The sequence below is a fragment of the Bombus fervidus genome, chromosome 2, assembly GCF_041682495.2.
Source record: "Bombus fervidus isolate BK054 chromosome 2, iyBomFerv1, whole genome shotgun sequence".
In the NCBI taxonomy this organism is placed as follows: domain Eukaryota; kingdom Metazoa; phylum Arthropoda; class Insecta; order Hymenoptera; family Apidae; genus Bombus; species Bombus fervidus.
The window spans coordinates 20892628-20902775 of NC_091518.1; the positions used below are offsets into that span (position 1 = coordinate 20892628).

The 10148-nt window shown below is 37.0% G+C and overlaps 1 protein-coding gene across 1 annotated transcript in view; it reads right to left on the bottom strand.

Moving 5' to 3' along the window:
* The window catches only part of LOC139996607 (polyisoprenoid diphosphate/phosphate phosphohydrolase PLPP6), a 43199-nt gene that overhangs the window by 22803 nt on the left and 10248 nt on the right, over nucleotides 1-10148 (bottom strand). The gene's annotated exons all lie outside the window — the stretch shown is intronic.

Consider the following 10148-nt stretch of genomic DNA (forward strand, 5'->3'; position numbering starts at 1 on the left):
AATTGGAATTTTCATGTACAAGGAAACATCGTTAAATTTGTCGATCTTTATTTCGAGTAAAACAACGTTCCTATCGATAGAATATTAATTTTAATTTCCACGATGTAGTCGCGATACTCTGGTTAGTTTAACGCGCAGGCTGAAATTCCAATTTTCTTCTACACGTTCCAATTAATAAGTTTGATAGTGTAAACGATACTCGTAGAATTCGATCGATCGTAAGAAGAATCATAAACGTCACCTAGACCTGTACACATTTTCTCCGCCTACTATGATACGTGTGTTACGTGTACAGTATATAATACTTTCTTGCTTTTTGATATACGTATATTACATTCGAAACGATACTTTATATTTGTGAGACGTTTATTCCAACAGCGTGCGCGGCGAGTTCGCGATATCTTTTATAAAAGCGTAGTATGATTTTACGCGTAATAATTATGACGCACGTGTGCAACGTGGCTCCCTTGGTCGTACGAAAAGACAAAAAAAAGAAAAGACAAAAAGATTAAAAAAAAAAAAAAAAAAGAAAGAGAGAAAGAGAAAAGGGAACCGAAGAGATAGAGCTAAGGAAGATCCGTCGTTTCTTTTGTTTTTCTCTTTTTTTCGAACTTTCGTGCATGCACGCGGATGCGATGCTCTGCCCTACGCGTGATAATAGTATTTTTGGTACACGGTCGTGCCACGATAGCAGCTTCCGATCGGAACGGATATCGCGGAACGACGATTGTTGATCGTTGGTATATCGGTGCGTTGCGTATTGTATTTATAATGATAATTCTATTTTTGATAACCGCTCGATTGATTATTCCATTTTAGATGTTGATCGTTCTACGAGGCCGCGTTTAGAATAATTTTCATAGCTTTTAAGATACGTCGCGGGAACGAGCAACCGATACGATCCTTTCCTTTTATTCGCATAAGCATCGTTATAGAACGACTTGGTCCCATGGTCCATGCGAAACGTCTCGGACGTAGATCATTTCGAAACGACGAGAGAAGAAGAAGAAGAAGAAGAAGAAGAAGAAAAAGAAAAAAGAGGAAAAGACAAAAGAGAAATAACTTTGTCACTTTATCGCTTTGTGAACGGATTGCCTTTCGCGAAATGGACGTAGAGCCTCCTCGAGCCGAACGTGTAACGCGTTTCATTGGCATTCTGTATTTGAGTATACGGCGGTGCATAATACGTACGATATAGCAAAAAGGTCTTTTTATTATTATACATCGTATCGTCCGAACGATCGATCTCAGGTGCGTCCGAGATTTATTCTAATTAATTAACTCTAGCAAGCTCATTGTTCGTAAATGTCGTGCCAATAGCGAAGGGATAAAAGAGGAAAAGAAGGGAGCGCGTGCCAAAAAATGAGAACGAACGACGGAACGAGAATGTAGCGTTTTAAGAGGATACGAAAGAATCGAGAGAGCGGAGGCTGCGAACCAGTCGGATCTGCTCGATCGCGTATCCCGCTTCTCGAGTTGTTCCTTCGTTCGAGCGATTCGAACGATGATTAATCAATTAGTCGGATAATTAACTATAAACGAAAATGGAACGGGGATACCGAGCGAGCATCTCCGTCTTGTACGGAATTATACGAACTAGTTGTTACAATCTTTTAACTGTTGAATTTTTGCAGTAGATGGTAAGTGTCTTAACGTATACCTTATATAAACTACACGATAATATATTCTATATTAATGTTTCTTAGATTTACGTACGAACCGATCGTCCGCGAGCTTTCGTCGATCATCGTCGTCGTCGAGCACTCAGAAGGCAATAACTTACGAATTAGTCTGCATAATCGATTATCGTACAAAATTTCGAACGATACAACGCGGACGCGTTGCCGTTGTTCGAATTAAAATTTGGACATTCCGTCGTCGATGGTTCCAAGCGCGGTGCAATCCTTGTGAGAATCGACGATTTTCCATGTAAAGCCATCGGATCGATCGATTCTGGATACCTTCGAGGAATTGACACCTACGTAACGATATTGCCATTATGATTCGAGAAATTTGTCATCGACGTAGAATCGCGATATACGAGAAAAGAGAAAAAACATACATCGACCATTACGATTTATACGTGTAATATAATGTTCGAAATTTGGGAGAGAAGAGCGAGAGGAAGACGAAAGCAAAACACGAAGGAACGCAGAGACGAAACGTAAATAAGACGAAGGAGATCTCCGTAGATACGAAATGCAAATAAAAACGAGACAGGTGTTTAAATTTGTCGAAGGACGTCCGGATAAAAAAAAAAAAGGTCTTAAACATTAATACAATCTAAATGTGATAATATATTTGCTATATTGAATTACGACGTAATTATTACATATTCTAATTATTGATAACGCGCGAATCGTACGGCAGAAGCGAGCAATTTTAAGAAAGTCCGTCTATCCGTGTGAATTGTATGGCGTGTGCAGCAGCAAGGTGATCGACGAGATCGGATTTCTTTTTTTACGTAAATCGAATACCGTGCCAAGAGCTTCAGCGTCTATTACCATCACGATCGGCTTGGACAAGTACAAAGTATTCGGATAACTTATTTTTTGATTATCGATGAACGACGGAAAAACGAAGAGAAACCGATCACGCGACGATGAAAAGAGCGAAAAAAAAAAAAAAAGAAAAAAGAACGAGCGACTATGCTCCTTTAAAAATACACGCTCCTTTAGATACAGCTTGTTCGCACGAATTATCGACGAACATCGAATCGAATTTGAACGACGAACGAAATAAGAAAAGAAGAAGTTGAACGAAGTAAAATAAAAACCAGAAGCACGAGGAAGAAAGAGAAGAATCGTCGCGTCACCTTTGTCTGCGTTTGCGTTCGATAGTACACACGGCAAATCTAACGTTCGGATTTACGATTTGCTTCACGAAATATAAATTAAAAAAAAAAAAAAGACTCTTGCGCTCTACGCATATATATATTATATATATTATATATAAATGTATGTGTATGTGTGTGGGTGTGCCTAAAGATTTTTTCTTCGGATCTATCTATTTCACTCTGTATTTACCATCTCTCTTTGGCCTTCTACTCTCTGTCGCGTTTCCTTGTCAAACGTTCTTTCGTCTCTTCTTTTCTTTTCGGGGAAACCAACAGAGAGTGGACCGGTTTGATTGATTCTTAACTGACGATCTATTATCGTTTTTTTTTTTTTTCAATTAATGCTCAATCTTTACAATAGACGATCTTTCTCTTCTGTACGACTATTCGATACGAATATCATTTATTATTATTATTATTATTATAACGTGGTGTGCTAAGCTGATCTTATATCTATCGGTTTTTTAATAAATTGCTCGCACGTTTCACCGATTAACAGTAAGATGGATAAAAAAAACGAAGGAACAAGAAGTCGTCAGTTGAGGATTAATCGCGTTGTTTAACAATTGTCTCTCTGTGTTCCGGTTGTACCTATAATATATAATATATATATATATATCCCATCGATCGTTCCTCTTGATAGATGCAGTCGCGTTGTAACCACGCGCGTGCACGGTGCATCTGCTTGCGTAGACGGTCGTAAGCGATCTCGTGTTCCAGAGTATACGAATTATACGTAAGGAATATTCGTCGATGTCTTCGACGACTCGAAGAACCAGATAAAAGTAACTTATTGGGAAAAGAGATATTTTTACGCTTTGATGTTTAAACAGATGTTTCGTTCGAATAGAATGTTTATAAACACGTGACCGCTTTTGCTGTTGTATCGACAGATACTCGATCAGCGTGTCCACGCGAATCAGTTTCGCGTCAATTATCGAATCGATAGACCGCAAAGTACGATAGTCTGTTCTCTCTGGATGACTAATCTCGGTGAACAACGGCCAAACGAACTAAAGTCGAGACCATAGATCGCTTGAGTGATATCTTTAGTTCACCATCTTTCGTTGTGTATAGCACCCCTGGACGATACGATAGTTTTTATCTGGTTTTATCTCGTATACTCGAAGCTACGTTCCCGTTCATTTGCTAACTTCGTGCGTATGAGATTTAACCTTTCTATCTCGTTCCTATTTCCACGTTTCAATCGTCGGTGACGAACCACTTGTTTCGTAGTAACGCCTCTGCGATATATAAATTGTTTATTATTTTTCTTAAACAATTTCAAGTACATGTTATTCTTCTTGAGTATTTTTCCGCTGTTAATACAGTTCTTTGATAAATGCATCGGTGTTTCATAATCGTATTACTGCGCTCGTTACGACAGTCCGATGATATTTATGATCATCGTGAATGCAAAATTTCAAATTCCAAAGTACTGTTACTTACTTTAATACAAATCCAGGTCTGTATGGTTTAAAATCTCTAACTCGGTGGATATTTCCTATCGTCAAAGATCAGCCACAATTTTTTCTCTTCTCTATAGACTCGAGTCTACCGTTTGGTCAACGTAACGCTGCTAATTTCAGTGCAATGTTGCTAATTTCAATGCTATCTACATATATCGACTTTCTGTCTTTTTATAGCTACCTTAGTCTTTTTTTTCAACAATTTCGATACGATCCTCTCTGTCTTTTACTAAATTCCTCCTATATCTCTCCGCTAAAGAATTATCAACCAACTTTATCTCCGCAATCGTATCGGATAACATAGTTTTTCAATAGTTCGTATCATACGTTAACTTTATCTTTCGTCCTTTTATCTTTTGCCTCTGTTGCTTCCATAATGTTCCCTGGCGTAAAGAGAACAAAAATGCTGCTTTAGAGAGGAAACGTGACCAGGCCTATATTCGGAAAATGTGAAAAACGGTAGGCCTAAATAAATGGACAACGAAAAATTGTGAATTTTATGTACAGATAAATATTCGTATTTTAAATGAGCGATCACAACGACTTCGAAACGAATTCTAAAGACGCTAGAAAACACGAGACGCCGAAGCTGTCGAAGCAACAACCCCTTTCGGTGCATCGCCAACACTTGAACGATTTCGCGCGACACGCAGTTCGCTCGAGAGGCGTCGCGACGCTGATTCTTAACACCGTCCCAAAGATCGTCGACTGTTCGTAACTTTAGATTAATACAATTGAAATGCGGCCGTCGATGCGCCTCTCGACGTACGTGCGAAGGTTCGATGATGTTCCTTGTGGTCGAACGATCATGAAAATCAACGTTTAATTTATTCGCTCTTTGTTGGAAGATTCAGAAAGATTAAAAAATTTCGATGGAATTTTATGACAGGATTACGCAGCCACGCGAGTCGTAGACTTATTTCTTAACGTGTTCCGTGCCGCGAATTAATTTGAACGGAACGCGTTTGATCGTCACGATGTCTAATTAAATCTTCGACGATGTAATAAATCGGTGATCGATTCTGAACGAAGGATTTTTCCTAGTTTCTTTACCGTCCAAGATTTCTCCAGTCTCTGGTATACATACGAAAAATATCTATAGATTTTCAACTTTCCGTAGAATATATAACGACATTGCGCGTAACGATATTCAAGATTGGGGTTAGGTTTTGTACGTTTCTTAAGCGCTTTCTAATTCGAGAGATCTTGCAATCCTTCACGCTCCGCGACAATTGACACGAGCCACGTCGTAAGGATCGTGTTGACCCTTTCGTTAGGGAGAGTCTTCTTTATAATTCTATAATTAAGTTTACGAAGATCTTCGCCACAGGGAACATTTTCCGCATAACTTAACGGCGTGAATGAGAAAGACACGATGGACGAACGATGCACGCGGCACGTATACGGATCTCGAAGTCCGTGCACGCGCGTTACTCGCGTACTCGCGCCTCCAGACGTACGTAACGATCAGTCTTAAGGATACAATTAACGAGAAAAGTAAACGAATAAACTTGTCGTCGCCATTGTGATTTAAGGTAGAGGAATTGACCCGTGATTGGTCGCTCAACGTGCAACACCGAACCGGCGTTCATGACTATTTAGATAATTTAAGATAAATTGGTCAATTGATATCTACATCCGGTGTAATTGTCTTTTGGTAAATTCTATCGCATGCAGGATGCTTTGTGGCGATATCGATACAAAAAAAAAAGTTCGCACGAAATAGTTCGTTTGTCTACCTTTCTTAAAATCGATGATCCATTTCGCAGTCGAGTCATTTTTACCTACGTTTATATATTTCTGTGTTTTTATGATTAAAATATAGTAAAATAGAAATATTATATACTTGGTGAAATGGGTCGAAACGATAAAACGTAAATGTTCTTTTTACGATATAAAAACTGCCGCGATCTTCAAATTTTTATGTCACAGTTTCTGTTTCTTTTCGAGAAGCGAAAACGCTTTTAACATCCGAAGAACAGCTTTAATACGATTTCTGTATATTTTCCTTCGACTTAAGAGATCCTTTGCTCGGTAGAAAAAGCGATCGAATCCAATGGAAAATGATCCAAAGACTACAGCGAAATTAACATCTATATTCGACTCTGTCTTTCTTCGTTTCTTCTTTAAAAATTATTAGAATCATTAGAAATTTCATTCGTGCGGATATTATCTCAGAATGGAGCAAATGGTTTCTTTCTCTTTGACCTATAGAAAATTTCTCAGCGATTTATTACGCATTTTCAACCACGAAGCTTCTCGTGCGGTATCGATCCAATTCTCGATTCGTATTTGCGTCGAACTATTCGTAATTTTAATGACGAACGATCGCGATAGATCTTCGTCTCGTTTTAGACGAAAATGAAGGAAAAGACAAAACGTCGGTCGGTGGTGCTTCGCATTCGAGGACTCTCGGGCCAAAACGTTTACCTGTTTGTATTGCCGGAGTCACTATTTGGCTTTGGCGCGATAAAGTCTTAATAAAGGTTTCATTAAAATATTTACGTTTTGAGAGTTTCGTCTTTCCTTCGTCATCGATGGCTGGTGAGTCTCGATCGTCACGGCTTTATGCAAATTCCTTGCATTCTCCTTTCACAGCCTGTGCAAATATAATACGCTCCGTTGGATGCTTATTTACTACCAGTTACGTATATCCTGAAATTTTGATCCATCGATAGATCATATGACAAATTGATGATTCGAAACATGACATCTGTCTACTTAGTAACTTGTTACTTGTTTTAAATCGTATCATCATTTAAATTAACAGTAGCCTGTTACAGTTCAATAAATAAATTGTCGTCTTCGAAACGCATAATGCTGCTTCTCTATCAACTAACGCATTACTCCACTAATTACTTTTTTTAATACATCGTAATTAATTATTTATAAAGTATTTATATACAGAAAAATACATAATCACGAGATTTTTCCAAGGTTTTTCTTTGCTTCAGTTTCAAGTTTTTCACGTATCAAGCAGAGCAAAGAGGTTTTTTCTTCCAATGACGAGGAACAGCTTCACAACGTTCGATAATTCACAACATCAATTTTACTATTGCGGGTTGGCTGTTAAAAATGAATTTCATCTCACGATGATATTCTACTAAAAATAATTGTAACGAATTGAAATTATTGCAGATTTCTCTATACTATATGCATGTTATTATCTATACGATGTATTAAATTATATTCTGTGAAGAAGCAAGTATCCGCAAACTTTTCAGCCATTACATTAGCCAACGTCGTACTTGACAATCCCTGTGAAATATCAAAGAATATAACTATTCGATAACTTAATAAGATTGTTATCGACGTTGATAAACGTCTCTAATGTCAGGAGTTTCGATTATACGTAACAGCAAGTAATATAACATCGTCAATGAATAAAGCTTTTCTCAATATGGACATATAGACACGAATATGAATTAATTCAGTTTTATCTGTTAATGATGATAAACATGATATCAAAGTTATGAAACACAGGCTTTGTATATAAATTATTTTCATGGGGGATTCTATAAATACAGAGCGCTGTGTACGCGTCTTGAGAGCATTTATCGGGTTGAAGTTATGGGCATTAACTCTTCCGCTTCGGCAGTTCAGTCCGCCGAAGTACTGTCACTGAACGTAACGCGCGCCAGAAATACGCACAGTGTGCGTGGTTGCTGTACATACGTTTTTCTAAGTCTTAAATAACGATAATTCTTCTAAGAACCGTATATGAAATATCGTTTCACTGTCAATGGATTTAATAGATTTTTTAATATAAAACATATGTTTGAAATACATTGCGTGAAACGTTTTGACGTTGTTTCAACAATGAGTAACTTTAAGAAGCGATTAATCCAATATGTCAATAAAATCAATAGAAAATGTTCTGCCGATAACGAAAAAATATATTATTGACTACAGATGGCACTTGTATATGCACCATTTGAACGCCGAATATATGGGGTGCCGAACTTAGAAGTAGTCCCGTGGTCGCCCCCTATATGCGGCGCTCGTACCCACAGGTCATCTCGTGGATGCTGGCTATAAGCGTTTCTCGAAGCAAAAAGGTTAAAAAAGATTTTAATAAAAATTGCATTGCCTTCTTCGTAGCAGTTACGCTATATTCTATAATCAACTATATATCCTTTGAAATATCTTGTATCGCGTTCCGAGAAGTGGAAATGTTCAATTTAAATGTTTAGCTATAATACATATAATCAACATAGATTCGATGAACGAATGGCAAACATCGTACTGAATATCTTCGATTGTAAATTTTTTAGACTGGTTAATGAACGTAAAAATGATTATGGCTAATGAACGATACTTGGAATAAAACTGGCCTTTATCTTTGGTATACATAACCATGCCCAATTGCTTTATGGTCGATAAAAGTTATCGAATAAGCAGATGATGCTGCCAATTGTATGACTCATTCGTAGCTCGGATGATCAGTCAAGTTGATTCCTTTTGATTTTTCTACGAGGGGCGCCGGCCAAGGCGATCTTAAGGAACATCATCAAGAATACTCGATGTTACATGCGCTATTTATCTAACATATTGAAGTTATTAACAAAATAACAATAAAATAATAATAAATCTGCAATAATATATTATTTAATATCTACAATAATAATAATAATAATAACAATTTTAGAGAATTAAGAATTTGTTTACTGTTGTACATTTTAGAATTTTCGTAACAAAATTTTGTTATTGATCTTTTTATTGCTATTATTATTATCCTTCTTTTTCGATGCTTGTAGATATTTTTCTTTCTAAAGGAGACAAAGATCAATATTTTCGCAAAAGATAAAGTACAACGCCATTGAATACCTATCTGCCACCTGACAGGTGAGTTACACGAATAAGTTGGTTGATGAAATCATTTCTTTCACGATTTGAAATTGTCTGAAGCACCGGATATAGAAGAAACGCTCTGTTAAAAATGTTGTTTCCTCGAATACTCTAAAGATAGTTAAAAAGAGAGCATCTGAAAAATAACATCTAATTTTGGAGCATCGCTTATAGTTCTATAAAAAAAACACCTAAACGTTTTGCGCGATCTTCGTTTTTCCTCAATGTTATATAACTAAGTACTAGAATGCTCTAGATACGCGAATTCTGTTATGGTGCAATTTTTTTTTAACTAATTTAATTTTTCTTTATCTAATTATCTCCATGTGAATCTTCTTGTCGGTATTAATATATTAATATTATGTACTACTAACCCAGTGCAGCTTGAAAAGTAAGGTCGAGCAGCGAGATATTTTTCTATATAAGTTGAAAACTAAGGCCGGCCTTGGTTTATATATATCGAAGAAAGATGTTGAGAAAGTTGTCTAGCTTTGCAACATATTTCAAAATCATCGGAATCGGAGAGCAAGTGGCTTCTCGACAAATTCGTTGATTTTTCGTGAATTTCGTTTCAAATTTCCTATGGTTTCCGTACAAAACCACCAGGGTCGTTGACATTTCTCTATCGATGCTCTAATTCAATAACAACTTCGTCGTGAGGTCCCATCATCTTGCATATAACGAAATCTTTTCGGGTCGTATACATATGAACCTTATATAATGGCAGAATGAAAGGAAATTCTCTAACAAGTGATTCTTCTAGACGTTATCAAATATCCTAAAAACATAAATACATAAAACACGTTAAAACCAATCTTCTAGATGGATAAATATCCGTTAATAACAGAGTTGTAAGTAAAATTAAGGTTCGATAGAGGATGTATTTGTAATATCGCGGTCAGATTCGTGCGTTTCGTTGTGTATACACGTGCGTGTAAATAGTAGCTGTGAGTCGACATAGTGGGGACGTAGAAGCGGACAGTAACGAGAGTAGG